The sequence below is a fragment of the Aegilops tauschii genome, chromosome 2, assembly GCF_002575655.3.
Source record: "Aegilops tauschii subsp. strangulata cultivar AL8/78 chromosome 2, Aet v6.0, whole genome shotgun sequence".
In the NCBI taxonomy this organism is placed as follows: domain Eukaryota; kingdom Viridiplantae; phylum Streptophyta; class Magnoliopsida; order Poales; family Poaceae; genus Aegilops; species Aegilops tauschii.
Genome location: NC_053036.3, coordinates 473,630,379 through 473,635,681, shown reverse-complemented (window position 1 = coordinate 473,635,681; position 5,303 = coordinate 473,630,379). Strand labels below are relative to the sequence as shown.

General features: G+C 47.9%; 1 long non-coding RNA gene across 2 annotated transcripts; it reads right to left on the bottom strand.

The window, feature by feature from the left end:
• Window positions 1-990: 990 nt before the first annotated feature.
• LOC120974624 (uncharacterized) lies at window positions 991-4,199 on the bottom strand. 2 transcript variants are annotated; one of them, XR_006671079.1, is made up of 4 exons: window positions 3,903-4,199; window positions 3,736-3,829; window positions 3,482-3,597; window positions 991-1,298 (listed from the first exon to the last, which is right to left on the bottom strand). It is a non-coding gene; the product is annotated as an uncharacterized lncRNA (long non-coding RNA). The 2 variants fall into 2 exon arrangements; XR_005769974.2 differs by having other exon boundaries at window positions 3,542-3,597.
• Between the last annotated feature and the right edge of the window lie 1,104 nt (window positions 4,200-5,303).

The following is a 5,303-nucleotide window of genomic DNA, read 5'->3' as shown; positions in this document are numbered from 1 at the left end:
CTTAATCTCAAAGAGTGATTTGCTTTCGTGGTGTTATGAACGCTTATAATATCATGACCATGTTGAACTCGATGATATCTTTGCTTCTGGTACAAGTGAATGTTTCTTCTTTAAGCTAGTGTTGGTGGTGATTAGATAGCGGTAATGACTATGATGATTAAACAGTGGTAATGACGACTATGATGATTTTTAGCTAGCTAGTATACTGTTGTTGATGATATGATGCAAGAGTTTTTATATTAATATGATGATGATGATGATGATGATGAGTTATTATATCATTTATGAAAGAAACCACAGATTAATTTCAGCTGGATGGATCCTAGCTAAGTGATCAAGTATATGCCATATCCATATTATACTTGATCACTTAATTATAGGTGATCAAGTATAATATAGATATGGCATATACTTGATCACTTAGCTAGTTAGGATCCACATGCATCCAGTCGAAACTAATCTGCGGTACTTTCACCTAATGATTTAACAACTAAAATAATCACTAAATTAAATTGAAAACACAAAATTAAAGAAAAAATAAAACCAAAACACCCCCAAACATTTAGTACCGGTTGGTGTTACCAACCGGTACTAATGTCCTACACGAATCCGGGCCTGGCTCGTGCCACGTGGTGTCACTTTAGCGCCGGTTCGTGATGAACCGGTACTAAAGGGGGCGATCTTTAGTCCCCACTCTTTAGTGCCGGTTGTGGAACCGGCACTAAAGGCCCTTACGAACCGGCGCTAAAGCCCGGTTCTGCACTAGTGTAGGTTCGCTTACACAATGTGAGTGAGCCTTGTTTAACAGCGAAAGAGGGGATTGACAATTTTGATACCAACCATGCTAAGTGCAGGCATATCTTTGCTTCATTATTTCCCAACAAAATAGCATCCTTGCCAATGCATAAAATGAAGAAAACCTCAATTTTGACCCCAAAAAATCTTTTTAAAACTGCTATCTCTAACTACTCCAGTCATTTGTTGGAATAGTTACCGGAAAAGGCTTTCGCCCCGCTTTAGATTATAAAGCAACTGCCCAAGACATACATCCAACAAGGTTCACACACGCGCACACACACACAATAGACAAGTAGTCAAAGGGTACATGCTGAGGGCACAGCTCAACAAGCCCTGAAGAAACAAAAAAAGCACGCACATGCGGGGTGCGGCATAGCATCTAGTCGGGCTCCGGGGGGCGGAGGGAGCGGAGGCGCCAAGCGGAAGGCCATCGATCGAAGGTCGTCGAGGAGGTTGTTGATGACGTCCCGATCCTGGGGGCGGCTAAGCGGCCGCCAGAGCTGCAAGTATCCACACATTTTAAAGATGGCGTCAGTAGCACGTCGAAGAGGGACCTTCTGTATGACAAGCTTATTGTGAACTGTCCAAAGCGTCCAGGCAAGGACCCCAACGCAAAACCATCTAATATGGCGGTAGCGAGGGGGAGGCGTGAATTTCCGCAAGCAGGTCAGGGAAGTTGGTGTTGCACCACTGGCCCCCAACCGTCTCGCGGAAACAGGACCAAAGGAACTGAGCCGTGGAGCACGAGAAGAAGATGTGGTTAGCATCCTCCACCGTGCCGCACAAGGGGCACATCCCATCCCCAGGTCCATTATGCTTAAGGACCTCCACGCCGGACGGGAGGCGGCCTCGGATCCATTGCCACAGGAAGATCCTGATCTTCAGGGGCAGGCGGATGTCCTAAATCAAACTAAAGGGCTCGGGGGCCGTCGAGGGAGCGATGGCCACGTAAAGGGATTTGGTGGAGAAGCAGCCGAAAGGTTCCAGACGCAAGAGGTGGCGTCTGGGGAGTCGACGCCGTCCATAGGGAGGAGGGCGATGTCCTGAAGGAGGGCATCCCAAGCGGCAACTTCGGGTGGGCCAAAGGGGCGGCGGAAAGCGAGGCGCCCTAAGTCAACAAGGGCCGTCTCGACCGAGACACGAGGGTCAACTGCAATGGCGAAGAGCTCTGGAAATCGCGCGGCCAGGGGGTGTCGCCAATCCACCGATCAAATCAGAACAGGGTCGAGGACCCAGTACCAACCGAGATGGATGTGCCAATGCGAAGCACAGGTAGCAGCTGGACGACGGCCTGCCAAAACTGGGAGCCGCCCGAGCGCTGACAGAATGCAAGAGGCTGTCCTCGAAGGTACTTGTTCTGGATGATGGTGAGCCAAAGACCTCCATCGCCATTGGCAATGCGCCAGAGCCAACGGGTCAGGAGGGCAATGTTCATGCGTCGGGAGGACAAGATCCCAAGACCGCCCTGGTCCTTGGGTTTGCAGATATCGGGCCAGCTTACCATATGGTACTTTTGCTTATCCCCCTTCCCAGCCCAGAAGAATCTGGATTGGTATTTGGCGATCTCTTGATGTAGAGTCTCATGGAGGCTATAGAAGCTCATGAGGAACCAAAGAAGGCTGGCAAGCGAAGAGTTGATAAGGATCACGCGAGCCGCCTTCGACAACCAGCGCCCTTTCCAGGGCTCAACCCGGTGTTGCATGCGGGTCACCGTGGGGCGAAGATCCGCCACAGTGAGGCGTGAATCACTAATGGGGATCCCCAGGTAGGTCGTGGGGAAAGAACCCAGCCAACAATTCAGTCGGTCCGCAATAGCCTGTGCTTCCTCGGTTGTTGAAATAGTTCAAGAATTTAAGACATCAACATGTGTTCTGAGATCAAATTGTATGCATAAGTGTCAATGAAAAAAATAGCGCGCGCTATAGCGCCGCTAATAGCATATTTTTAGGGGCGGAGCTATTTTTTTCATTGATAAGTGCTCACAACAACATAAGAACATGCGTATATGTGCACAGATATGAACAAAAGTCTGAAACAAGAGCATACATGATCAAGTAGAGGAGATATGTCAACAACATCTGCGCATTAAACCCTCTCTCCGGGCTGCCGTAGATGAGGGGAATAATTGTTGAAATAATCAAGTTGCTTTTCCTATCAAAATATTCACAGCTAGTAAGAACAAGAAGCAACAAAAGTCAAGAAAAGAGGCTATCTCCTGCAGCATGCCAGATAGGTTAAGCTGTCAGGATAAAAGTTCAGAAGCTAGGACGTAAGTAGTGAGGCCATCAGCTACTAGGTCGGTTTTGAATATGTCATATAAAAGGAGCATCTGATCCAAGTAATAGAGCATTCAGCTGCTAGTTGTAGTGTACGCGAGCCACTCCAGTTCAACTGTGTGCAAGTGTATTCGTAGCCGTATAGCAGCTGTAGTTTACTTAGTCTAGTAATTTAGGCTATCAACATCAACAGGTTGCTCCATGCCATATGCCTTGATCAAGGTCAATGACCTCAAAATCTTCTGAGAAGAGATCATATGGAGCAATCAGTCACAAAATCACCCAGCAGCCCAGCAGGTACTCCCTCTGTTCTGAATTACTTGTCTTAGATTTGTCTAAATACGGATGTATTTAGCACTAAAATTTCGGAACGGAGGGAGTACAAAATAGGTGAGTTTGCATCATACCGAAGAAATTTCTCGGCAGGAGCAGATTAATTAATTTTCTGATGAGAACACAAGCACGACCTGGCAGCCGACGCAGCCTACGGTCTCAGGTCTCCTCCCCAACCTCCCTCCAAAACCTGCAACATCATCAGATCATCTCCTCGGATTAGCCTATTCCCAATCGATTGAAGCAACCATAAAACAGAGCAAAATTATCAGGAGAAACATCATTACAGAATTGAGCGCACACGAGATGGGGATCAGATGGAACTTACGGCCTAAATTATTAGAAAGACCACGCGATTAATAGTCGAACAACTCCTTCCTTGCTCCACCGTTCATGCGTGAATAGAGGAGGGCGTAGAAGTGCTGCACATAGGGAAGGTGAGAAGAGGAAGAAGGCTTGAGAGGGTAGAGAGCTGAAACGCGTCGCCTTCGTCACCTGAGACCTCGGGGACTTGTCTGCGAAGGCGGAGGACGATGCCGGGGGTCAGACTCGATCCCCTAGCAGGTTCGGACCACGCGGATTGCGTCGAGGTCGGAGAGCGCTCGATCGAGGGTCGCGGGAGATCGGAGGATCTCCCATCTCCGTGGGGTCGCCGCGGCATCAGGCCCTCACGCAGCACCGCCGATGAAGCCGGCCCCTTCCCCCTTTGCTCTACATTGCCGTCTGCTGCCGGGAGAGGGGAAGTGGGGAGGCAAAGGGAGAGCGGAACGTGCTCTGAGAGTCGGGGGAAACGGGAAGTCTACAGCGGAGCGGATCAAAGCTACATGGGCTTTAGATGAGCCCAATCAAAATGGGCTTTATTCAATGGTACTCAGTTGGAGGAATTTAAAGCAACTCGAGGGGCAGGGAGATCCAATATCTCCGTACCTCTTCTTATTAGTAGCAGAGGGCCTTTTGTGCCTGATGAAGTCTCAGAATGAATCATCCCAGTTTACCGGCATTAAGGTGGCTCCGACGGCTCCGTCGATGAATCATCTTTTATTCGCGGATGATAGCCTGCTGTTTTTTAAGGCGAGTGTTGATGGAGCAGAAAAGGTATCAAATCTACTGGAAACCTATTGTATGGCCTCAAGTCAAAGGATAAACAGGGACAAATCTTCTATTTTTTTAGTAAGGGGTGCCCACAGATAGTCAGGGATGCAGTTAAGGGCTGTTTGCATGTTCCTACTGAATCTTTGAGTGACAGATACCTAGGTATGCCTACTGACGTGGGTCACTCAAAAATGGGCACATTCAAGTATCTCAACGATCAAGTCTGGGACAAGGTAAAAGGATGGATGAGTAAATGTTTATCGGCCGGAGGTAAAGATGTATTGATAAAATCTGTAGCACAGGCGATCCCAGTTTATTCTATGTCCTGTTTTAAGCTCCCGAGAAGACTGTAATCATTTGAACTCCATCATAAAAAAATTCTATGGGGATGCAAGCAGGGCCATAGAAAACCAGCTCGGGTGTCTTCGGAGGTGATGACAACACCCAAATATTTGGGAGGATTGGGATTCAGAGACTTTGAACTCTTCAACCTTGCACTTTTGGCAAGGCAAGCCTGGAGGATCTTACAAGAGCCTGAATCTCTTAGTGCCAGAATTTTGAAAGCCTCATATTATCCGGACACCAATTTCCTCAATGTAGAGCTAGGATCAAAGCCCTCACAGATTTGGAGAGATATTCTAGAAGGGAAAGACATTCTAAAACAGGGTTTAATCCGCAGGATTGGCAACAAACAAACGACGAATATTTGGGATGACGATTGGATACCCAAAGAAGCATCGCTGCGTCCAATTATATCAAGGATGACGAACCCTCCTCAGTTGGTCTCTGAATTGCTGTTACCAG